At 39.5% G+C, this 26,421-nt stretch overlaps 1 long non-coding RNA gene and 1 pseudogene across 9 annotated transcripts in view; both read right to left on the reverse strand.

Annotated features, from left to right (window-relative positions):
* Positions 1-1,830: 1,830 nt before the first annotated feature.
* The window catches only part of LOC103348742 (peroxisome proliferator-activated receptor gamma coactivator 1-beta), a 114,197-nt gene continuing 89,606 nt past the window's right edge, over positions 1,831-26,421 (reverse strand). For 3 of the 9 annotated variants that reach the window (XR_011387609.1, XR_011387604.1, XR_011387603.1), the window contains 2 exons: positions 10,344-10,420; positions 1,831-2,834 (listed from right to left, as the gene is read on the reverse strand). This is a non-coding gene — a long non-coding RNA (peroxisome proliferator-activated receptor gamma coactivator 1-beta). Of the gene's footprint in view, positions 2,835-8,852; positions 10,421-13,225; positions 13,894-26,421 lie in introns of those variants that run through there. The other 6 variants (XR_007920423.2, XR_011387610.1, XR_011387605.1 and 3 more) reach the window with 4 other exon arrangements.
* Positions 12,248-12,928, reverse strand: LOC138849182 (U6 snRNA-associated Sm-like protein LSm3 pseudogene; annotated as a pseudogene).

The raw sequence follows: 26,421 nt of genomic DNA on the forward strand, positions 1-26,421 counted from the left end.
AACAGAAAGGGAAAGTATCAGGGGAAGTGGGTTTTGGTTCCTGCCTTTCAGAGTAGCTACACAACCTTAGGCCAATCCCCTCACATCCCTGTGGATCTATCCTTTGCCTCATTCAATTCCTTACCCTCCTCATTGAATCTTTATAGCTTTAAGTAGAGTCTCTTGATCACTTAAGCAAAACCATCCCATTAAATTCTTTAAATCTTGAATCTCACAAATGTCTTTTCCTTGTAGACTCTTCTTCAAAGATGGTATTGAAGGCAAGTCTGGTTTGAATCATGAGCAAGACTTTCAGATTATTCCTTTTTCCACATTTTCTTTCCAGTTACCATTGGAGACAGACATAAAACCCCACTTTAACAGGTTCAGATGTTGATGACCTATCAGACTCATCACCTTCAGTAGTTGCCACTTCATCCCCATTCTACATCCCTTTATATGCAATTCTGCTCAACATAATTGACTTTGTGAAATAATGTACCATTTTGGTGCAATAAATTTTGTGAATTAAAGATATAATTTAAAATACAGAAAGATAATTTCTGAGTGATATTTTTAATATTCTCATCTTCTATATGCTAATGTTCTTAAATTCATATTCAGAGATGGGAAATAATTTAACAACACCAATTAAAATCTTAAAAAATTATTTGGTTTTCCTTTCAGTCTTAAAAATTTGCAATGTTTCATACGTACATAGTTTTTGCATGTCTAGCATTGCATGCACATGTATTATGCATGTATATGAGGAAAATACAAAAATTCACAGAAAATGCATAATATGAGAAAACTATGCATGGGTTTCAAAAATTTTTGCACTGAAATAACCATTTTTAATTCTATGTTTCTATGAGCTTTTTGAAGTACCCTTGCTTTATATACATACAGAGGAAGCTTCAAAGCAGAAAAAATACACTAAAATCTGGAATGCCTATCTTAAATCAAATCCTCAAATACCGAAATTTTTATACATATAAATGTTTTATTTTTATACTTATTTGAAAGGCAGAGTAAAAGAGACAGACAGAGTCCTCATCCATTGATTCACTTCCCAGATGCCCACAATGATCGTGGTTGCCCTTTGATCAAAGCCAAGAGCCAGGATGCAATCCAGGTCTCTCACATGGGTGGCAATTATCATAAGTGCTGAACTTAAGTCTTCGTAGGTGTCCTATATATAGGACAATGGGATGTACAGTGGGTTAACTGCTAAGCTAAATGCCCAGTCCTTACATTTATTTTTGGGCTAATAAAAAAGGGCAAATTATTAAACTAAAGATAAATGCTAATTTAGATTTTAATTCAGGAAAGACCTAAAACTACACCACCTTATAGCCTCTGGTCAGCACAATTCTACTTCATCTCCTTCATTTCTTCTTTTTTTCCAGGACTCCATACTGACCCCAAAGTTAAGAATGAAGACCTGTGACTGCAAGAACACTGTAGTTGTTTCCTATTGTCATAATAAAAAGCTACCACAAATATCATGGCTTCAAACAACACAAATGTATTGTCTTGCTGTTCTAAAATTCAAAAGTCTGAAACAGAACTTAAAAAGAGAAAGATATTAGGGGCTCAAGTTGTGGCATAGTGGGTAAAATGCTCCCTGTGACATCAGAATCCCATATGGCCAACAGTTTGTGTCCCAGTTGCTCCACTTTCAATTCATCTCCCTACTCATGGCCTGAGAAAAGCAGCAGCAGATGGCCCAGGTGTCTCTCCCTCTCTGTGACTCTTTCAAAATAAATTAATAAATCTTAAAAAATACAGAAAGGATTTTGGCTAACACTTGTTTCGATTGGAAGCTCCGTGTGTGTGTGTGTGTGTGTGTGTGTGTGTGTGTGTGTGTGAATGGTCCATTTCTTTGCCTTTTGTACCCTCTTAGAGCTATTCCTGGATTATGCCCCACTTCTGTCTTCAAATCTCTCCTCTTTGACCTCTGCCTCCATCACATCTTCTGTCACTCTCTGACTCTCCTCTTACAAAAACCTTTTTGATTATATTGAGCCCACTGTGATAATCCATAATCATCTCTTATAATCTCAAGATCTTTTATTTAATCACATTTGCAAAGATCCTTTAATCATTTAAAATGTATATTCTCAGGACCTGGGGATTAATATGTGGGCATTGTTAAGGATTATTATTTTGCTTATCACAACTATCAACGATGAATAATTTAAATCTTATTTGAGTTGGCTAGGAGATCTGACATTGTATTCACATCGATCAAGAAATTATTGAGGCTGGACAAACCCAAATAAATGAGGTATTGTTGAATTGGGGTCCTTAAAATCAAGGTGCTTCCAGCATAGGCCAGTGAATGATTTAAGGAAACACAAAGCAGAAAAGAAGGTGCAAAGATATGAGCAATACAGGATGCTGTCATATAATCCATGGTTCTTTTCAAGCTCATTCCAATCATTATTTCCATAACTCCTGCTAAAGAAATTATAGCAACAAATTGAATTTAAGATTTGTAGCCTGCCAACTTTTTTTGACTTGCACACTTTCTTGCACATTCAACATAAATACAATTCACATTCTCTCACACAGATGAATATAAACATATATGTACATATGTACAATTTAAGACATTTTAGGGGCCGGCACTGTGGCACAGAGGGTTAAAGCCCTGGCCTGAAGTGCCAGCATCCCATATGGGCGCTGGTTCTAGTCCTGGCTTCTCCTCCTTTGATCCAGCTCTCTGCTGTGGCCTGGGAAAACAGTAGAAGATGACCCAAGTCTTCGGGCCCCTGCACCCACGTGGGAGACCCAGAAGAAGTTCCTGGCTCCTGTCTTCAGATCAGTACAGCTCCAGCCATTGCAGCCATCTGGGGAATGAACCAGCAGATGGAAGACCAATCTCTCTCTCTCTACCTCTCTTTGTAACTCTGTCTTTTGAATAAATAAAAATAAACCTTTAAAAAAAGATATTTTAAAATTATTTTCATAAAAAACTACTTTGACATTGAAATAAATACATAGCTCTAGAATCACCAAATCTTTTTTAAAAATATATTAGATATGTTAGTAATTTTGGGCAAATCTCTATCTTTCTAATTTAGTAATGTTGACTTTTTTGATGAATTTCAATTTTTTAGATCATAGTTATGCCTGAGAATTATAGGGACATTATTATTATGTTACTCAATTATTATGGAGGGGCCAGCACAGCAGGTTAACATCCTGGCCTAAAGCGCTGGAATCCCATATGGGCGCCAGTTCAAGACCTGGCTGCTCCACTTCCAATCCAGCTCTCTGCTATGGCCTGGGAAAGCAGTAGAAGATAGCCCAAAGCCTTAGACCCCTGCATCCACGTGGGAGACCCAAAAGAAGCTCCTGGCTCCTGGCTCCTGGCTCCTGGCTTCAGATTGGTGCAGTTCCAGCCATTGCGGCCAACAGGAGAATGAATCATTGGATGGAAGACTTCTCTCTCTGCCTCTCCTTCTCTCTCTGTGTATCTCTGACTTTCAAATAAATAAATAAATCTTTAAAAATTATTATGTAGCTGAGAAGTAAGTACTTTTTTAAGTTTTTTTTACATTTTTATTGCAATTTTAATTTATTTTTAACAAATTCAATATGATTTGTAGATACAAGTCTAAGAACATAATGATATTCCCTTCCCCCACTTCGTCCCATCTTCCTTCCTTCTACCTTTCTTTCTGTCTTTTTTTATTAGCTTGTTTTTGAGATAACATTTCAAATTCACATTGAAGGACTCAAGAAAGTGTGTAGATAGAACCTGGTGCAAAATATTTAATTTAAAATTTAAGAATGAGATAGGACAGAGCCCAAAGAGTCCATCAGATAATATTGGGTCGGGTCTTTTAAGCTTCAAAATTGGGTATAGTGAAATCCTTGGATTGTAAATGTGTCTTTAATCCTTTGAGTATTATGGTTAAAGAAAAAAAACTCCAAGCGCATAGTTGAGGAGTCCTTTGGGATGAGGGAGAAGAGAGGAAACTCAAGTAAGAACTTATTAGCCAAATCCTTGAATAAAGGATATCCAGCAACACAGTAACAAGTAACTTCAGCTGAACTCTACAAAGAATACAGAAATTTTCAATAGCATTGATTGAAACACAAACACCACCCTGGTGAAAACTCATTGACCCAATGTATCTTACTGTTCAGATCCTTCTTTCTCAAAGAACTTTCTTCTGCAGAGCTACCTTTTACTACAATTTAAAATTTCCAGGGGTTATTTCTTTTTAAAGAATTTCTGCAGGCTATTATTTATCCCTTTGCACTAATCCCTTAAGATCTTTCTGGGCAAATTCAAATTATTAAGACCTTGGGGAAGAAATCCAAGTTTTCAGTTCTTTGCAAGAGCGATTTTATACTGTGATTTCCAAGCAATTGAAACAGTGGCAATATGTAGATGGAATTAGCCACATTAGCACAGAAGAAAACCTTGATGGTCTTTGGCAAATTGGGTGCCAAGAAAGTAGTTCCAGGGAGCCAGAGACCTCTGCTTCTGCTCCTGCTCCTGAGAGATATCAGTAAGCATCAACCTCAACAGGATCAGCTGGCTTCCTTTGCTGTGATCTCTGTTGGCACTATGGAGAAGCTGCAGGGCCTGACTAGAAGGGAGAACAGTTTCAACCAGAAGAGACCAAAGTTGCAGTGACTTTTGTGCTGTGTTCCTTCCAGCATTACCATATATTACACTCTTTGACGTAAGATGATAATTGCAGAGAAAGTCTCCTATAGGACTATAAATTAGAGGGCGTGCTTCTTCTGTCTGGGCTTTTTGTGCTTTATTCACATCAAAAGGCAATTACTTTTTGTGCACACTTAATCCCACCAGTTTAATGGGGCATGTAAAATATGCCTTGCAATTTGCCCTTTAGTATTCTTAAGCTTACTGAAAAAGAGAGCCAGCTAACCATTTGGATTCTTAAAAACAACAGTCTGCCCTTCAATAACTTAACCTTTGTTTAACTTGAGTAGATCCAGGAATCTCTGAGAATTGCAGTCTTGGCAGCACCAGGTTTTTCTCAGGGCAGATTTCTCTAAACCCTAGTTGGAGCCAAAGAAGACCTGGATGGTGGCTGGCCAGAACAGCCTGAACTTTATCCACTGATGAGCAGGGTGGCTTTGCCTCATCTGTCAGGGAAGGCAAGGCCAAGAGGCCAAGAGAACTGTACATTTGAGAGTCAGCCCATCCTGGGAACGGACACCAGCCCTACCACTTACTTATAAACTGATTGTGCAAACTCACCCTCTTATCCTTAGTGTTTTTACCTGTAGAACACAATGATGCATCCCTTGGGCAGCATTGAGGCTGATAGCTAACAGAAGCAAATGGGCATCACATGGTAAATTCTTAGGCAGAAGTGATGGTAGTCATCAGGTAGTAGCCATAGAAATAGCAACCTTCCTATAATTCATGTCATTATGACTCTCTAGGATCCAGACAGTGGCACCGAGGGTTAGAAAGACTGGGAGGATATGAGCTAATGCCATTTGAGGGGAATGGAGGTCACAAATTAGGAATATAATGTCTGAATATCTCAGGCAAAACACTGTACCACATTCCAAACAGGAGCACAGAAATACAAGGAGTGGGGGCGGGGGGGAGCTCAGGCAGAATGGCAGTAGTTCAGATTCTGGGTGGTGGAGGAAAATGCAAAGAAGTAGTCAAGGTTTATTTTATAGCTGTTCTAGTTCAATTGTGTATCAGTCAGTCCAAGCTATCATGACAGAATACCAAGACTAAGTGATTAAACTGCAGACATTTATTTTCTCAATGTTCTTGATGCTGAAAGCCCAAGATCCAGATGCTGCCAGGATTGGTTTCTAGTGAAACCTCTCATTTAGTCTTGTAGACATCTACCTTCTCGGTGAGTCCTCATATGGCTCTTCCTCTGTGCACATGCAGAGAGAGAATTTCTGGTGTCTCAGCTTCTTGTAAGAGCATGGGTCCTATTAGGTTAGAGCCCACCCTTATAATTTTTCTTTTTTTTTTTTTTTTTTTTTTTTTTTGACAGGCAGAGTGGACAGTGAGAGCAGTGAGAGAGAGAGACATAGAGAAAGGTTTTCCTTTTCCATTGGTTCACCCTCCAGTGGCCGCCACGGCCAGCGCACTGCAGCTAGCGCACCATGCTGATCCGAAGGCAGGAGCCAAGTGCTTCTCCTGGTCTCCCGTCGGGGTACAGGGCCCAAGGACCTGGGCCATCCTCCACTGCACTCTCAGGCCACAGCAGAGAGCTGGCCTGAAAGAGGGGCAACCAGGACAGAACCCAGTGCCCCGACCAGGACTAGAACCCGGTGTGCCGGCACCGCAGGTGGAGGATTAGCCTATTGAGCCGCAGTGCCCCCTTATAATTTCATGTAACTTTATTTGTCTCCCTAAAAGACCTATCTCTGAATTCAGTAACATGGTGAGTGAAGGCTTCAAATGTGAGTTTTGGGGAACAGAATGCAATGCAAAGCAAATACGTTAACTTCTAAAGTGGTGTTGTGTGTCCCAGAGATGTTTCCATTTCAGGAAAGAAGGGGAGAAAAAGGAAGAAGACAGAGAAAAGGGAGGGAGAGAAGGAAGGCGGGAAGCCAGAAGGCTGAAAGGCAGGAAGAAAGGGAGGGAGGGAATGAGGGGAAGTGGAAGGGAGGGGAAAGGAAGGCAAGGGAAGAAAGCATAAAAAAGGAAGAGAGAACTTTGCCATCCAACCAAGTGATGAACAAGTGGTGGAATTTTAGACACTGTGGTGGGATTCTTGGAAAATACTGGGAATTGGCACTTTTTTATGGTTCTCCAATCACTTAGTATAGGTGTTTCTCAGTTCTACCTATAAGTAAAACCCCTGTTTCCCAAGGCTTCATGGTCTTTTTGGCTGGATCCTGAAAACTATTTGAGTCTTTATTTAACAGATTATACTTATCTCCTCTTATGATCTCTGGCTCCTGTCAGTCGCCTTAACAGATAATGAAGTGTTGGTGAAACTAAAGTTAACTATATCTTCAAGCCTTGAACTTAGCACAATCAATTTTTCTTAGTTTTTTACCTACTGGTTGACATCCAAAAGATGCCTTTGCTTAAAAAGGAGATGTCACATTGTGAGTTCCTGACCATTCTAAGTTATGGTCTGATGATTTGAATTAGAAACGTCGTTTTGTGTCCAAGCCAATCAGCATCATAGGGTAATTTTTGGCTGTCAACCTGGATTCAAGGTAAGGAGTACAAGAAAGTGCTCTCAGTTAATGCATGTATGGAAAGAAGACATTGGATAAGATCTAAGATGAATATATTTAGAATTTTTGACAATATGCTGTCATTGTTAGGTGTTTTAAGATACCTGGAGAATATATGGAAGATAGATGACTAGAATGAGCTCTCATATTGATATACTGGCATCTAATGATTCTACCTTGATGCTTATGGAAAGACCATTTGTCAGAGGCTATATGGCATTTTAGAGGATGAGGGGAGAACACAGCATTGAAGAGAGGCTAGATGGTGTTGTGAATGGTTGCCTATTCGACCATCAGTTTACTTTGTTCCAAATATTATCACTACTATGTGGTAGTTTCATGATACAGCATGATTAATTACTGGAGGTGGTTACAGTTAGAATGCTTCCAATAAAAGGTTAATTTTGAATGAAATGTTGCAACAGAGCAGTGTTTGCGCATGCAAATATCAATATGGTATATTCACCTTCCCAACAGCACTTGGGCCTCAAGCTTCCTTTCTCAAAATCTCCCCCAGTGAGGCCGGTGCCGCGGCTCACTAGGCTAATCCTCCGCCTAGTGGCGCTGGCACACCGGGTTCTAGTCCCGGCTGGGGCGCCAGATTCTGTCCCGGTTGCCCCTCTTCCAGGCCAGCTCTCTGCTGTGGCCAGGGAGGGCAGTGGAGGATGGCCCAGGTGCTTGGGCCCTGCACCCCATGGGAGACCAGGAAAAGCACCTGGCTCCTGGCTCCTGCCATCAGATTAGCGTGGTGCGCCGGCCACAGCGCGCTGGCCGTGGCGGCCATTGGAGGGTGAACCAACGGCAAAGGAAGACCTTTCTCTCTGTCTCTCTCTCTCACTGTCCACTCTGCCTGTCAAAAAAAAAAAATCTCCCCCAGTGAATTTAGTAGGGGAGAATTTTCTAAACTACCCTCCATCTTGTTTCAAGCAAGTAGGAAGGGGGTTCTCGGAAGATAAACTAAAAAGAGTAGAATGAGAGGGACCTTTAAGAAGGAGAGTAGCACTAGATACCCAAGGTAAAACCAGGAGATAACAACACATTATTGCTTAAGTTCAGAAGAGGACAGAAGATGTATTTGTTGATGGGAGAGGAGAGTACGTAGGAGTAGGGGGTCTCTACACATATAGTGTATAAACTCATCTTCCAGGAACAAGCACCAGTAAACCAAATTCAACCTCATTTATGACAAAACAGAATGGATTGGATAAATGAAGAATCCAAAGGAGTATCTTCAGCCATTGCATAGATGAAGCTGCAAGAGAATAATAATGACATATGCGCAGTTTTTATTTGACCTTTTGACTTTTCTTCTTCCAGAATGTTTAGTAACATTTCATAGGATATTGTCCATGGAATAGAAAATGGAGTTCTATTACAGGCTGAAAGAGATCCCTCCAATATTTGCATGCTAAAGTTCTCACCTCTATTACCTCAGAATGTCTTCACTATGGGAGAAGGCATTTAAAGAGGTAGGTGGGTCGAAATGAGGGTATTAAGGCAGACTCTAATCGAATATGACTCTAATCTAATATGTCCTTAAAAGAAGAGGAAATTTAGACACACACAGCCTCAGAGGGAAGACCAGGACAAGAGGGCCATCAATCTCATTAGGCAAGCACAACCTAACCCTAACCCTAACCCTAACCCTAACCCTAACCCTAACAAGGACTTTCTCAGAAGAAGACAGCCTGTCAACACCTGGCACTTAGACTTCAAAACTGTGAGAAAATGAATTTCTGTTGTTTAAGAAATTCACACAAACTCTGGTCATTGTTACAGTAGTCCTAGCAGACTAACAGATGATCTAAGATGTTTGATCTGAATTCTAGAATTGTCAGCCTTTAGATAGTGATTACTACTGGGGGACTCCTAGTCTGGGTACCTAGAAACAAAGAAATGAGGAGAGGGGCCAGTGCTGTGGCATAGCGGGTAAAGTCACCATCTACAGTGCTGGCGTCCTGTATGGGTTCCAGGTTCAAGACCCGGTTGCTCCATGTCCAATCCATCTCTCTTCTGTGGCCTGGGAAAGCAGTAGAAGGTGGCCCAAGCCATTGGGCCCCTGCATTCATAGAAGCTCCTGGCTCCTGGCTTCTGATCAGCATAGCTCTGCCTGTTGCGGCCAATTGCGATGTGAACCCATGGATAAAAGACCTCTCTCTCTCTCTCTCTCTCTCTCTCATTCTCTCTCTCTCTCTCTTTACCTGTGCCTATCCTTCTCTCTATGTGTAACTCTTTCAAATAAATAAACAAATATTAAAAAAAAGACACAAGAAGAAAAGTCCCTAATGGGCCAAATGCTCTGACATAAGAGTGAGTCACAGTAATTTCAGTTTACTATGCCTGATGAGGAGCCAAATTACAGATGTTTCACCTTTGCAGGAAGTAATTCTAGGATGTCTAGAGCCTTGAGACTGCATCTGCATATTATTTGTAAATATGATATTCTTGTATAAGGCTGCCTAGTTTTTTAATTCTTAATTAAAGACCACTGTATGTATATTTTCCCTCTGGTTACAGTCCTTGTATTTATTTATAAGACAATTTATTTCCCTCATTTCTTAACTAATTTTTATCTATCAGCCTCATAAGAAACAGCAGTATTCATTTTCTAAAATTAGTAGGGAAATATATCTGTGATGACAAAACAAACCTCAGGTCTCCCATGGCACAAAAGAGCAAAAGAATGTCAGCGAGGTAGAGACTTCTGTTCTATACAGTGGCCTACTGTTCTCCACCCCACTCCCTAAGAGATTGGTGCAGTGTCAGAAGGGGCCTCAGATTTTTTGACCTATGAAGTCTGAGAATATATCCACTGAGAATCACCTTAGAGGATCACATGCAATCTCGGGCCAGGTACTCCATGAATGCCTTCCTGGAAGCTGGCAGATAAGAAGCATCCTACATCCTCATCCAATGCCTCTTGCAGGTAAACCATGCTGCTGAGCATGGTTTACAATAGCAGTTCTGTTCCCAGCCACAGAACCTGATCCTCACAATTCAATCGTGGAGATTCAATGCAGAATAATACTTACTTTACTTTCTTTGTTATTAATTTTTTCTTTGTAGACATAATGCTAAATGTTTGACAATCCTTTATATTATATTCCTGAGTACATAAGAAATTTATTTTCCCAACTCCTTACCTCAAGGTACAGACCTTATGACAAGTTCTGGGTGAAGAAATGTGGGAGAAGTGATGTACTCCTTTCCAAGGCTGACCCTATAGAAAAAAAAAAAAAAAATTCAGTGTGTATAGAAATGGCGACAGTCCTCAAAGCCTGAGTCCCTGGGAAGGAAAGAATATATTATGAGGATAATTTCAGTTAACAGTAGCTTAGGAAATACTAAGTTGAATCAATCACATAATCCCTCTAAATCCAATACTTTTCTTATCTTGCCTTCTTTAACCTCCAAATCCAATCAGTAACAGGCAAAGCTGTTTCTGGTTAGTCTGTTGTACCTATAGGAACTGTGGCTGAGAATGGCAAAGAGTTTGAAAACCATTATGCTTAGTGAATGAAATAAGCCAGTCTCAAAAAGACAACTATCACATGTTTTCTTTGATATGTGGCAGTTAATATAGAATACAAAGAAAGTTAAGAAATAGACATCTTGGGAATATGATTGTTATTTTTAGCCCTTTGTTTATACTCCTGTGGAATTGTGGTCTTCCCATCTTTTACTTGTTGAATATAATGTGTAGTGGTGAATTACTCCTGTGATTATAGTGCATATTTAAATTATGACTTTGTAAAAATTAAAAGAGGGGAGGCAGGGAGAGGAGTTAGTGGAAGAAGGGTAGAGGAAAGTATGGTTATCTTCTTAGAACTGTATCTCTGAAATCAGTTCTCTTTATATTAATAAAAAATATAAGCTCACTTGCAAAAAGAATGGAAAAAGAGTTATAGGAGAGCTGTGAGATTTGATTGGAGTGCTAACTGTACCACTGACCAGCAGTGGAATCATGAATAAATTATTTACCTTCCTATTGTATGTTATAAACACAAAGTAACACTTGCCATATGAAAGGTTTGAACTAGATTATACCTTACCTTCATTCCACCCCCTTTGAAAGATTTTTAGAGTTAAATTCTCAAATTCAGAGCTCAAAACCTTGAAGCCTGTGAGCAGATATATTTTGTTTGGATTCCATCATGTCTTAAAATAAAAACATTAAATAGGTAAACTCAAGTTTAAGCTTCACTGGTGACAATCGCTATTTCATAAAGCAACAAAAATGTTGGAGCTGAGTAGTCAGCTAATCCATTTAAATGATGTATATAATTTGTTTGTCACAGTCCCCACCACTGCCTAGTCTTGTACATTTGCCTAAATTCTATCTGCCAGGTCACTGTAGACATTAGAGTTTGCTTCAAGGTTAGAGTTAACTTTAAACTTTCTTAAACCTGCCAATACCTGAGATGAGGAAGTCATGTAGATATTGAGACAGAGCTGGGGTAGAAACTTGACAAAGCCAGGGGATGCTACATGTTAAGGACGGAAAACGATCTTGAGAGCAAATATCAAGGTTAGCATCCAGCTGACAACTTGGCTAAGGTGATACATTGAAGCAAAATCACTGTGCTCTTAGACAGTTTCACATAGTGCCTTTAACTCATCTTTGATAGATAACTTATCTTAAACTCTCAAGTTTACAAAGAGAGAAGAAAAAACGTGGAGATATTAAAAGATTAGTAGTTTCCAGGGATCAAGGGAGAAAGAGGGATAAACTGGAAGAGCACAGAGTATTTTACAGAGTGAAAATATTGTATATGATTCTATAAAGTCTGTATGCATGTTATTATACATGTGTCCAAATTCACAGAATATACAGCACCAAGAGTGAACCCTAATGTAAATTAAGGACTTTAGATAATTATGTGTCAGTGTAGGCCCATCTATTGAAAACAAATGTACTACTCTGAACAGTTGTTGACAATGGAGAAAACGTGTATGTGTTAAAACAGGCGTATTTGTGGGTATTTCAGAGTTACTCTCCTCTGAATTTTGCTATAAGTGAGAACTGCTCTAAAAAAAGTCTTAAATTTTTTTTTAAAGTCAAAAAGCAAATATCCAATTTAATTTAAAGGAAAACAAAATAAAACAAAAAACAGACCCAGTCACTGTCTACATGAATACAATGGAGCAAACCAACCCGAGAAAGAGTTCTATGTCTTGGTGGCCACACTGCTGGGCAGGGCTGGGGAGAAATGAAACCACCACTCAGCTTAAGCAGTTCTAAGTTACTTGCAAATGAACTCATTTCAGGAGTGGAAGAATCCATGGGGGCACTTCTCGTATCAAACTGTATGCTAATTTATCCGTGAATGTCCTGTCCCTTTAACGAGGCAGTTGTACAAAGTCTCCTATTGCTACCTGGGGTCAATTCTCTTTCAGCCGACTCTCAGCGGAGGGGCGACCAGGACGACACCGTCTCCCCGGACAAAGAGCATCGGGATGTTACGTTTGGTTGACTGGAAGATTTATAGATCTCTTCGTACGTTTCTTCATCGATTTCTATGGTAGTCACCGTCTCTTCCACATCTCCCAGTATCATATTTAAATGCTGATCGTAAGCGTGCAATCTGCTGCGAAGCTCTCGGTTGTTTCTCATTTTCACGTAAATTCGTTCATCCAGGCTGAGCCTGATGAGATCCAGCGGCTCCTCTACAGTGTTGGTAGTTTGTTGCTGGTCCACGTCGTCCGCCATGTTTCAAACCCTGCGCCATTTCCCCAAAAAAAGTCTTAAATTTTTTTAAAGAATTTTAAAAACAAAAGGGAGAACTCCACACAACTCTCACATCTTGTTTTGATAATTTAATCACATAGTTTATGTAAAGCTCAGGACCTAGCTCATAATATATACTCAGTTAATAAATGATGATGACCACTATTATTATTGTAATTGATAAAAGTGACTTTTATGTATGTAGTTGTAGGACTTGATTGGGACTGGCAATTATGAGATGCAGGTGGGTCTTTCATGATAGCTGGGGAGGACCCAGAGAAGCTTCCAAAGGGAAAGGAAGACAATTATGCCAGCTGATACCAAAGCCTGTGCTTAACTCTCATGTGTAGGCAACCAACATAACACTCTCTCCCTCAAACAAGTCAAGCAGTGCAACCACATTTTTCCTTGCCCAACATCTTTATCAGACTATAAACTGCACTTCTGAGGATGTTGCTCTTCCAAGTTTTATGTTAACTTCTTTTCACCCAAAATATGAAATTGGGGGCAAGAAGGAAAATCATGGCAAAGAGAAAATTTAAAGGGATAAATATGCATTAATCACCCACTGCTTAGCACTGTTTCTCATTTCCTCAGAAGAATCCTATACATTTAATATAAATTTCAATTTACTTGTAATGAAACTCAGAAAGGGAATAAGTTAAATTTTTATGTTTTGTTTTCATCAGAGTACTCTTGTCAATATATTAAATCATTTTTAAAAATATTTCTTCTCTAAGTTCACATAAACAGAGATTCTGTTGTTTCCTTCAGTATTCCATTTTCAATGCCTAAAACAGCATGTGGTGCCATAATCTGGCAACATAAATATATCTAGATTGAAGAGTATCTGTATCATCACCTTACTGGAAATCTTTGTCCATGTGCCATATGTAAGTCAGGAAGAAGATGCCCTGGTGTAGAGATATCTACTGTCTTGATGAAAGAGCCTCTGCACACACCACCTGAGGGCAGGAGACATGCACAGGCATGGTCAGATTGTCCTGGGCATAAGTGTATTTAGAAGACTGATAATCAGTCTGCTCTCCACACAAGCAGTGCCTGGTAATCTTATGCTATCATGAGTTTTTACTGCCTTCAAAGCAACGGAAGCATTGAATCAAAGGTGTTTCACATCCATTTCACATGTTATCCCCAAAGAACTTGATGCACAGGAGCAGGTGGTGTTAGACACAGTCCATAAGTGCAGACTTAGGAGTCAAAGTCACCAGCCTAAGGCCACAGTTACCAGCAGAGATACAGCTCAGACACTTGAGTTAGGCTGATACCTTTTAAATAAGCCATGCAAAATCTTTATTCAACACAGATGTAATGAAAGCTTAATATGTTCTGTGTTCTCAAGTAAGGATTTGAGTGCTTAATAGGATGGATGGAACACAGGCATAATTAATATCACAGAGACCTGGGCCTTTAATTCCCAAGTGAATGACCAAAGATAAATTTCTTAGCAATTCTGGGGCTCAGTTTTCTCACTTACAAAATTGAAATGCTACCACTTGCTGTCTAGCTTGCCATGAGACTTTAATATATGCACGAAGTGCTTTGCATGGTGCTGTTAAAAAAACAAAACCACAACAAATCTAGTTTTATAGATGTTAATTGGCCTTATTTTCACTTCTAGAATTGGACAGCAGTCTAAACTGAAAATAATTCAGAATGCTCCACTCAACCATATGGACAGGTTATATTTATAGCTAGAGATGAGAAAAGAGATGCACAGAAACTAGAAGCAAGGTACGGAGACAGTCCTATTGGTTACAGCTGGCATCTGCCTTATTTGAACGTGATTTGAACAGTTGTCCACTTGAGATTGGCTATGACTCAGCTACTCGTTATACAGTAAGTTACAGCTTGTTTGCACATCAAGTTAGGTTACAGTTCACCTTGTAGAGAGAAACCTTTAAAGCCAAACCTGAAACATGTGGAGGATGCTTTAGGCCAAACCTAATAATATCTTCCCTGCCTGCCACCTGCCAATAGCATAGTCATTTCCTCAAGGAGGCTACACTCTAAAAACTGGCTTTAGGCATGAAACCCATATTTCAGTGCCCAAAATATGCAATGAAATAAACATTTTCATGGGTGGCCATTTCAAGTTCATTTATCAATGGAAGAAGATTTTTTTGAAAATTTTTTCAATTCTCTTAAACTTGACCATTAGTGACTCCGAAAGGCATCTGATTGTCACAGGGTCTCACTAAATGCAAAGACATAAAGCAATATTGTTATTTCTTATTCAATAAAATCATCTCTCTTCTTGGACGCAGGATGTCTATTTTAATGGGAAATTTAAGCACGAAAGAAATCTGTAAAATGAATAAATTCATGTCATAAAGCACTCCAACTGCCATTCTCAGGATACTGAGTTTCACAAACCAAGGGAGAAAGAAGGAACAACAGTTTAGTAGAGAAAATATCCCCCTCATTTAGTGACACATGAATCCAGCGCTTAAAGAAATCCTTGTAATTTCAGCACTCTAGCATGTGTTATAAAGAAATGTACAGATGTCTGATCTCCCCACCTAGATTTTGAGATTCATAGGGTTACACACAATTAAATGTTGTTCATTGTTGTATTAATGTGATAATAATGCATTGACAGCAGAAATAATAATGACAAGACATGTATTATGGCCGCTCTATGTCCCTTGTACATGTTATGGAATTTCATCAGTGGCCAACACAAAGAAAGGTTTCAGACATTGTGTTATTATAATGATGGTGATTGAGTATCTTTAGTCCAAGACATACCATATTTGCCTACTAAGTCTGTAGCCCTGTTAGTTTTATTGATCACTGTTAGAGATATCCTGGTCGCTGATGCAAGATGGCAGCAAAATAAAGGGAAAGCTCCCCACACTGAAATTCAGCAGAACAGAGCCCCTGTCCTGCCTTAGTTGTTACTATCTTGTGTTTAACTCACTTCAAATCGCTGGACCTTAGTTTCCTTATTTTTGAAAAGCATAGATGCTCTTCAAAATTTTACTTGGACAAAACAATGTGACATTCTCTGAGGCATGATTGATTCCTTCCTAAAGACCTTAATACAAGGATTTAGAATGGCAGCTATACCATTTTTGCTTTGAAAACAGGACATAAACTTCCCTTTGGAAAAGCCAAGGCACCTGGCTCATTTGGTACATGGCCTGCTCTCCTGTTATAGCTTTATTTTTCCCCAGAAACCTTTTATTTAACGCCTACAAACTTCATACATTTTATAAACGCAACTTTAGGGATATAGTGATAGTTTTTTTCCCACTGCACTCCTACCCTTCTTCCTCCTCCCTCTCCTATTCCTATTCTTATTTTTTACTAAGATCTATTTCCAATAAACTTTTTTTTTTGACAGGCAGAGTGGAGAGTGAGAGAGAGAGATAGAGAGAAAGGTCTTCCTTTTGCCATTGGTTCACCCTCAAATGGCCACCACAGCCGGCGTGCTGCGGCCAGCGCACCGCGCTGATCCGATGGCAGGAGCCAGGTACTTATCCTGGTCTCCCACGGGGTGCAGGGCCCAAGTACTTGGGCCATCCTCCACTGCACTCCCGGGCCACAGCAGAGAGCTGGCCTGGAAGAGGGGCAACCGGGACAGAATCCAGTGCCCCGACCAGGACTAGAACCTGGTGTGCCGGCCCCGCAAGGCAGAGGATTAGCCTAGTGAGCCGTGGTGCCGGCCTCAATAAACTTTATACACAGAAGATTATACTAAGTAAAGAGTTCAACAAATAGTATGAAAAACAAAACTGTTCCCAACAGTTTTTTGATTTCTCTTTTGATGTCTTCAGTGACCCACCATTCAGCAGCATGGTGTTCAGTCTCTATGTGTTTGCATATGTTCTACAGATTCTTGAGTTGCTGATTTCCAGTTTCATTCTAGTATGGTCAGAGAAGATACATGGTATGATTTTCATTTTTTTAATGTCTTGAGACTTGCTTTATGGCCTAGAACAGTATATCCTAGAGAAAGTTCCTTGCACTTGTGAGAAGAATGTGTATTCTATAACATGGGAAACCCAGAAGAAACTCCTGGCTCCTGGCTTTAGATCAGCACAGTCTTGGCCTTTGTGGCTGTCTGAGGAGTGAACCAGTGGACAAAAGATATCTCTCTCTCTCTCTCTCTCTCTCTGCCTCTGTCTCTCTGTAACTCTGTCTTTTGAATAAATAAATCTTAAAAAAAAAAAGACAAGGGCTGGCACTGTAGGATGAAAAGTTATGTAGATATCCGTGAGGTCCATTTGATGAAGAGTGTGGATTAACTGTTGTTTTCTTGCTAATTTTCTGTCTGGTTGATCTTTTTATTGCTGAAACTAATGAAAATGTATGCAAGTCTATGTCTCCCCTTAGATCCATTAACATTTCTTTTAAATAGCCAGGTGCTCTGTAATCAGGTGCAAATACATTTTTATTGTCACATCTACCTGTTGAACTGATGTCTTAATCATTGCATAGTCCCTTGTCTCTTTTTAATGGTGTTTAAGTTAACGTCTATTTTGTCTGATATTAGCATGGCTACACCAGTTTTTGGTATCTGTTGGCATGGAATAATTTTTTTCATTCTTTCACATTCAGTCTGCATGTATCTTTGTTGATGAGATGTGTTTCTTGCAGACAGCAAATAGATGGGTTTTGGGTGTTTTTGTGTGTGTGTTTTATTTTTAGCAGCCAGTCTGTATCTTTTAATTGGAGAGTTGAGGCCATTTATATTCAAGGTGACTATTGATAAGCAACGACTTGACCCTGCCATTTTTCCATAAATATTCCTATTGTTGACTTTGGATTTCCTTTCTACTTTTACTGGTAGATTTTCTGTCTTCACCTTCTTTCATAGTGATGACCATGTTTCTGTGTATAACATATCATTAAACATCTTTTGTAAGGCTGGATGAGTGGTGACAAATTCTTTCTATTTCTGTTTTTTGTGGAAGGTCTTTATATCACCTTCATTCATAAATGAGAGCTTTACAAGGTATAATACTCTGTGCTGACAGTCTTTTTCTCTTAAGACTTGGAATATATCTGGCCATTCTCTCCTAGCTAGTGGTGTTTCTGAGGAGAAGTCTGCTGTGAGTCTAATTGGACCCTCTGAAAGTAATCCAGAATTTCTCTCATGCACATTTCATAATCTTTCTTGATATTTTGCTGTGGAGACTTTGACTACAATGTGTCACAGTGAGGATCTTCTCTGGCCATGTCTATTAGGAGTTTTTGTGCTTCCTGTATTTAGACATCCTTTTCTTTCTCCTAATTAAGGAAGTTTTCTGTAATTATTTCACAAAAAAGGCCTTTTAATCCATTTTCTCTTCTCATGCTTTCAGGAACTCCTAATACCCACATGTTGGGTCATTTGATAATATCCCACAAATCTCCAGCACTTTTTTTGGTTTTCTCATTTCTTTTTTTTTTTTTTTTTTTTTGGTCTGACTATACAATTTCCAGAGATTTGTCTTCTAACTTGGATATTCTTTTTTCTGAGTCACTGATTATATTTATAAGGCTTTCCATTGCATTTTTATATGTTCTATTGAATTCTTCATTTCCAATATTTCTTTTTGATTTCTCTTTAAAATCCCAATTTCATGAGAAAAATTTTCTTTCATACCATGTACTGATTTCTTAATTTCATGAATTTGCTTCTGATTACTTCTTTTTTTCACTTTTATTTAATAAATTTCCAAAGTACAGCTTATGGATTACAATGGATTCCCCCCCCCATAACTTCCCTCTCACCCATAACCCCCCCATCTCCCGCTCCCTCTCCCATTCCATTCACAGCTTCTGATTACTTCTAAGTAATCCTATGACCATTTCTTTTGAATTAAATTTCTGGCATTTCTTCAATCTCTTCATCTTTACTTTCTAGTACTGAAGTGTTGTTTGTTCCTTTGGGGGTGTCATGTTGTCTTCTTCATTCTTGTTTCTTAATTGCTGTGTTCTAGGCATTTGTGAAGATGCTTATTATTTTTTTCCCTGTGATGGCTTTTACCTTTGGACTATGTAGACTATGCCTCTGTGGATTAGTGGAATATCTGATCTTTCAGTGAATACCCTGGGGTATATGCTGGGTCTGGCCAGGGAGCTCTATTCAGTCCTCCAGGGTGACTGTCCAAGGCGACTCCTAAATTGTGCATAGTAAATCAATCTCTCTCTCTCTCTCCCTCTCTCTCTCTCTCTCTCTCTGTCTTTCCCTCTCTTTTATCAGAGGGGATTTTTTTCAGCTCTGTTGATGTAGACTCACACTCATCTCCTCTCTTCAAAGGAGACCAGTACCTGGGCACTAGCCTCAGTGGGTACAATATTCATCCATGCTACCACAAGAACCACACAAAGGATCTGTGCAGTCTTCCTCATGACCATGGATCCTGCAGCAATGACACTTACCAGGGAATTAAGGATCCCTGAGTATGTGGAGCCACCCACTGTGACTGCCCAAAGACCCAGCCATACCCTGTACCATCTCATGCAGCCAGTCTTTCATAGGCCCAGCACACAAGGCTCCCACAGTCAAGAGCACCCAGCCTCCATCATTTCTCCCAGCCAAACTCAAGAGTCTCCTCTTGGCTGGTTGCTGGGGACACGGACACGAGCTGGTCCAGCTTCTACATATGTCCCAAATGGCACCCACCTGCTCTCAGCTAGTTATAGGACACTGGAGAAAGAAAAACACACTCCTTTTTTTCTCTTCTGTGTTGGCAGGTATACTGTCCCACACAGGACTCCAAGCTAGACTCACGGCATGTTCTTCCTGCAGCTTTATCGTCAGTGGCTTGGGCTGCAGTCTGGTATTACCTCACTTCCATTGTTGGGGCTGAGGCCTGCAGTTGCTGGGGTCCTGATCTGTGCATCTCCACACCCTCCACATAAAACCACATTGTCCCTCTAATTTGTGTGGATTTTCCTCTGCTGTTTTTTTCTCTAATTCTTCCCTGAGAATGCACACACTCTTTACATTTTTTAACTATGTTCCCCTAGACTAGAGCAGTAAGCTCCCTCCCTGTTCTGCCATCTTGGTACCTCTCTCTGTTATAACATTATTCATGGGAGCCTGGAGGGAGTGACATCTGTGCCTGCCTCACCCATGAACAAGATTACCCATTTTCCAAAAGACATGAATACACAATTTTCTCCATGCAAGATTGACATACTTATAGGGAATTGGTCTAGTTAGTGCTTTCCTGGAAGTGTTCATGTTCCTAGGAAAAACCAGGTCATCTTCCCTCTTCCATTCCCCCACACTATTTTATGTATTGTTGTCACATCTTACAGCTCTTGCTACTTGACCTCAAAACAAAGTAAACATATAAATGCAGCATCATCAACACAGCTACAAAAGATAAGCATTTAAGTGTAACACATCCTCTGACACAGAAAGTAGAAAATATGACTGCTTGATCCTGGAGAGGCATCACCAAAGGACATTCTTAAAATAGCTTAAATTTGTCAAAATGGATTTTTAGAGGTGATGATTAACCATTTCAATATCCAGGATGAGATCAAGAGGATTAGCACTTTTAGCACCAACAAATAAGATTTAGGGGACTTCAAAAAGTTTATGGAAAATAGAATTAAAGTGTAAGATTAATTGTTTGAACTCTATACCTAATGTAGGGGTAATCTTATGTGGATAAAGTTAATTGAAAAAATAGATCTTAGTAAAAATAAGAATCAGAATAGGAGAGGGAGGAGAAAAACAAAGTAGGGTGGGAGTGTGGGTGGGAGGGAGGATAAGATGGGAAGAATCACTGTTCCTAAATTTGTATTTTTGAAGTGCATAAAGTTTGTATGCCTTAACTAAAAGATTTCTGGGGAGAAATAAAAAGTAAGTTTATTTTGTTGCCACAAAATTTTAAATTTATACAGTATCTTCATAATGTGCATTCCCCAAGTATTTTTTGAAAAGATTTGTTTATATGAAAGTCAGAATTACAGAGAAGAGACTGAGAGAGAGATAGAGAGACAGAGACAGAGACAGAGATGAAGAGAGAGAGAGGGAGAGAGGGAGAGACCTAAATCTTCTATTCTCTGTTTCACTCCCCCAGATGGCCACAATGGCTAGGGTTGAGCCAGGCAAAAGCTAGTAGCAAGGAGCTTCATCCGGGTCTCCCACAAGGGTGGCAGGGGGCCAATCACTAGGGTCATCTTCTAATACTTTTCCAAGGTGATTAGCAGGGAGCTCGATTGGAAGTGGGGCAGCCAGGCCACAAACCATCTTCCATATGGATGTTGCAACTTTACCCACTATGCCATTGTGTCACAATGTCAGCCGCTCCCAAGAACTTTTGAAGCCACTGTGTGCCTAGCTTAGTCAATGTCTTAGTCTATCTGGACTACTGTAAAAAGAATCATAGACTAGTGGCCTCTAAACAACAAAAAATTATTTCTCACAGTTCTGGAGCCTGAGATGGGCAAAATCAAGACACTGGCAAACTCAGCATTTAGTGAGGGCTTGTTCCCTAATTCTTGATGACAACTTCTTACTGGGTCCTCTCAAAATGGAAAGGACAAAGCAACTCCAGGACCTCTTTTTAGTGGGCTTAATCCTTTTGGTGAGGGCTCTATATTCATGATGTAGTCATCTCCCAACATGCCCATTTCCTAATACTATTACAACGGTGATTAAGTGTCAACACACAAATCTGGAGAGGACACAAACCTTCAGACTGCAGCAGTTACCATCCCTTTAATTGTACTATTTTATAAAATTCTTATACTAACTCCATGAGGTAATAGTGCTAGTGTTCTCTATTTTGCTTAAAAATAAACTGAGGTTTATATTAGTTAAGGACTTTACATAGGTCACCAGAACCATCATCTGAGCTCTTACCACTGTCCTCCAAGCCTCCTGCCTGGAAGAGCTGAAAAATGTGAACCTTCTTCTGTTCTCTCCAGTTTCTGTTGGTCTTTGCATGTTTTTGCAGCTGGGATTTCTGTGTGAATTTACTTTTGTTCTTTTCAGAAGTAGTCTGACTTCATAATGGTGACAAGGACCCACAGGAGAAAAAATGACTCCGACAATCTAGCATGTTTCCTGTCACTGGACTCAGTGTCAGCATTTCCTAAGTTAAATTGCACCATGGGCTTTTCTTCATCCCTCGACACCAGGACAGATAGCCCCAGTGAGAGCTTAATTACTTCTGCAGTTATGTAGACACAATTTTGCTGCAAATCATCTTGGGCCAATAAACCAAGGTCTGTCTTCGTGCCAAGTGATCATAAAGCCTTCCAGTAGAGCGACAGCTTCCTCCTTGTAAACAGAACAGGGCTTTCATTGGTTGCAGCCAACCATTTACTTGAGAGGGAAAAGGGTACAGTGAAGAATTATTAACAATTTTTGGAACAGGTACAGTTTAAGTCAGCAGATTTATCTTTAAAAACTATTCAAAACAAACATCTTCATCTAGAGTGTGAAGTGACAGATTACAGCGGAAATCTGTGGGAAGCAAACGGACTATTCTCCTCTGGATTTGTGAGAAAATGGTGAGTAAAGAGAAAAGTTTGTAGAGGAGTCATATCTCGATAAAAAGTCTCTAAGTTGGACTCTTGCAGAGTGCAAAGGGCTTTTCAGAAGAGCTGTATTTTGATATTCCAGCCACACTGATGGCACATAATTGTCTCCCTTCTGCAATACACCAATGTGAAGATAAAAGACAGAATAACAGAGAAAGGATCACAATGTTGCACCCTATTTCAGTTTTCAGGGACAGAGTATTTATGGAATCAGAGAAGGGGCAGAGTTAGAGTTGAAGTCTCTTTTATTCATGGACTTGAAGAAGAAAAGAGTGGTTATCAGGGCACATTTTCCTGGATATTATATTTCAAAGGTCATTATTTTACTTCTCTTTCATCTAAAATTATGATTTATCTTAATGGCATCTTTGTGATTTAGGAACCTGGTAAAAATAAGAAAGTGAAAATGAGGTTTTGTGGCTCAGAAGGAATCTCAGAAATCATTAAGGTTTTTTAACGTAAAAATCATCATTTAATAATCATTTCTGAGGAGTGAGTTGACTCAGGATGTAGACCTCAGAAGTCACCCAGCCACACCCAGGCAGGGCCTGTGTTCCATACTCTTTCATTAGGGTTCACCAAGCTTGATCTAGGCCCTATGCAGTCAGAAAGCTCTCTCTGGTCTCACTAAAAGGTTTTCTTTAAGTTGCATCTCCTCTTTATTTCAATCTCTTGATCCAAATGCTCACCTCAATAGTGTTCATATGCTATGTGACCATGTTGCAGAGGCACCTAATCCAGCCTGACAGCAGTGGTGGGTAAGTCTTTGTGAAAGATGTCCCTAGCTGGACCTACGGGAAATAGGAGTTGTATAAGGAAGAGAGTGTTTGGGATGAAGAATGGTATAGGATGTACAAATAAAAAGGAAAAAATAGAGCAACCCACTAGATGTTTAGTGTTATCTGACATGGAGTGAGAAGGGGGATGGATGCAAAATGATGCTGAAAAGGAGGGTGGTGGCAGGTCATGGTGTCCTCAGATAAACACATCAAAGGCACGACTATAGACACATTCCAGGGGCATGTGAGTGAACACCTTACAGAGCCTTCCCTCTGGGTGTGTGCAACCTTGAGTGAAGACAAGTAGGTCATCAAACACTTACTAAGTCATATTCTGAGTTCTTTGATAGGAATATTCACAGGCAGAAAACTGATGAAATAAATACATGGACTTTTGCCCACAACTTATCCTCATTCATTTAGTAAGTACTTTTTGAGCACATTCTATTGCTTTTGTTAGGCATTAGGGGTATAGAACCACATGAAAACCATTTTCTGTTCTTGACGAACTCATAATCTCCAAGAATGACATACATGAAAGTCAACATTTATATCCAAGTATGATAAATGTCACAGCAAAAATACAAGTCATAAAGGGAGGACAGAGGAAGAAAAGGTACTCATCCTGGGGACCACAGAAGGCTATCATGTGGACAAAATAGATTGGTCACTTATTAAAGTCTGTGCAAGATTAAGCTGTGTGGGCAGAAAAAATCTCTGTAGGCCAATGCACTGATGTGCACAAATCTGTCAATATGCTCCCTCCTATACTCAGTGTTACAATTCAGATGGAAATGCTCTGGGATATGACTAAGCACAACTGTCCTACATTATGGTCCCACATAATTCTGTTTTAATAGACCCCAAAATCAGTCCTCTCCAGAAAGTAGACCATATAGTCTGATGGTTTCCTGGCCACAATGCCACCACCTGCCCTCATTAAACATAAGCCTTTTAAAGGCAGTCAGTCATTCAGGGATTAAAGTCACATGGGAGAGTTTGGGAGCCTGCCAAATTAAAGCTTGGCCCTGAGTTGTTAGGAAAAGAAAGATAGCTTCTAAGATAAATATTTAGATTTTAAGAGACATGATCAGACTGCCATATTTTTAAATTATGGAAGATCACATGTGGAGCTTCCACTCTCAGGCACATCTATCCTCTTAATTCGTTAGCTCAACTTTTAAAATACATAGGAAAACATTGAGTCTTAAGGCACACTGTTAGTTGGAAAATCTCAGGATAAATTTTTGTTCTGAACAAATATTAAGACAGAAAAAATAGTAAATGGTAAATTCAAAGTCAGAGTTTTGTTCTAACTTTTAATATCCTAGTAAAGACAGTGGATTTACATACAGAAAAAAGGCAGTATCGACACTTTTTTTCTGCTTGCTTTTAATCATGTGTTAAGAAATCAAGCTAAATTCTGCCTCCTTCAGAAATTTCTTGTCCTATGTAAGAAGATCACTGAATTCAGAAATCCTTGAATTGTGACTAAGCGTACCAAGTCTATCTGTGCTTCAGTTTCCTCATCTTTTTATTTTTTAGAAAGCTTTTATTTAATAAATATAAATTTCATAGGTACAGCTTTTGGAATATTCTTCCCACCCCCCCACTCCCATCTCACTTCCTACTCCCTCTCCCAACCCATTCTTCATTAAGATTCATTTTTGTAGAGAACTTTTATGTAATAAATCTAAATTTCAAAAGTACAACTTTTGGATTATAGTGGTTCTTTCCCCCATAACCACCCTCCCACCTGCAAACCATCCCATCTTTTACTCCCTCTCCAATCCCATTCTTCATTAAGATTCATTTTTAATTATCTTTATATACAGAAGATCAACTCTATATTAAGTAAAGATTTCAGAATATCAGCTCTATTCCAAGTAAACATTTCAACAGTTTGTACCCACACAGACACACAAGGTATAAAGTACTGTTTGAAGACAAATTTAACATTAATTTTCATAGTACAACTCATTAGGGACAGAGGGCCAACATGGGGAACAAGTGCACAGTGACTCCTGTTGTTGATTTAACAACTGACACCCTTATTTATGACTTCAGTGATCACCTGAGGCTCTTGTCATGAGCTACCAGGGCTATGGAAGCCTCTTGAGTTCACAAACTCCAACATTATTTATACAGGACCATAATCAAATTGGAAGTTCTCTCCTCCCTTCAGAGAAAGGTCCCTTCTTTCCACTGGGATATCACTCACAGAGATCTTTCATGTAGGCCAGATTCAAATGCCTTAAGGGCTGATTCTGAGGCTAGAGTGCTGTTTAGGGTATTTGTCATTCTATGAGTATGCTGTGAGGCCTGCTTCCCATGTTGGATCTTTCAGATTCCTCATCTTTAAAAGGGAAATTTGTCACTGTGGCACTAATGGCAAGATTGTCTTTCTGAGCCTCAGTTTCTCATCTGCAATGAGGTAGTTGTGCTTAGTAGCTTGAAGAGAAAACTAGACATTCTTGCTACTGGCTTAGCAGAGTGGGTCCTGAGAAGTGTACTGAAGTGACATACAGGCCCAGAAGAAGTGCTTGAAGGTTAATTAGTGAAGTCAAGTCACAGGCAAGGATACATGTCTCCCCACTTCTATAGTCATTGCCTCCAAGGAGGCAAAACTATTAAGGGACCAGGTTAAGTAAATGGGGAAATAGAGGCTCTGCTGCATTACATCTGAAGTAGCTTCAGATCCAAAGAGTATATCCATATAAAATGTAGTGGTCCAACATCCTTAATTTTGGAAGACTTTTGTAGGTTAGGTAGAGTCATCAGTGAGCAGCTGATACACTTTATAATTTTACGTATTTGTCTGTCAGAGATAATTGTCAGAATTTTATACCAAAGGACAAAGACTCAATCAAATGGGATGGTACAAGTCAAAGTAACTTGAATGCTATGACATGAAGAATTAAATGTAAAGTAATATTATCACTCACTTATTAACAAAGCAATTACTCTTTGCTATAGGTAATTTTTAGGGTACCACAATCCATTTGATCTAACTTCTAAGACACATTGGGAATTCATCATGGGCACAGACAAATACTGCCCAAATATTCTTACGCTTAGCATGGAGTCCCACACAGGGTGAGTCCTATCATACTCATTCAATTATTGAAGAAATTTTAAACAAGCATGGGTAAACTTCATGTAATATTGTTCTAAGGCTGCATATCTTCCTAA

Source organism: Oryctolagus cuniculus, chromosome 3 (assembly GCF_964237555.1).
Source record: "Oryctolagus cuniculus chromosome 3, mOryCun1.1, whole genome shotgun sequence".
Lineage (NCBI taxonomy): Eukaryota > Metazoa > Chordata > Mammalia > Lagomorpha > Leporidae > Oryctolagus > Oryctolagus cuniculus.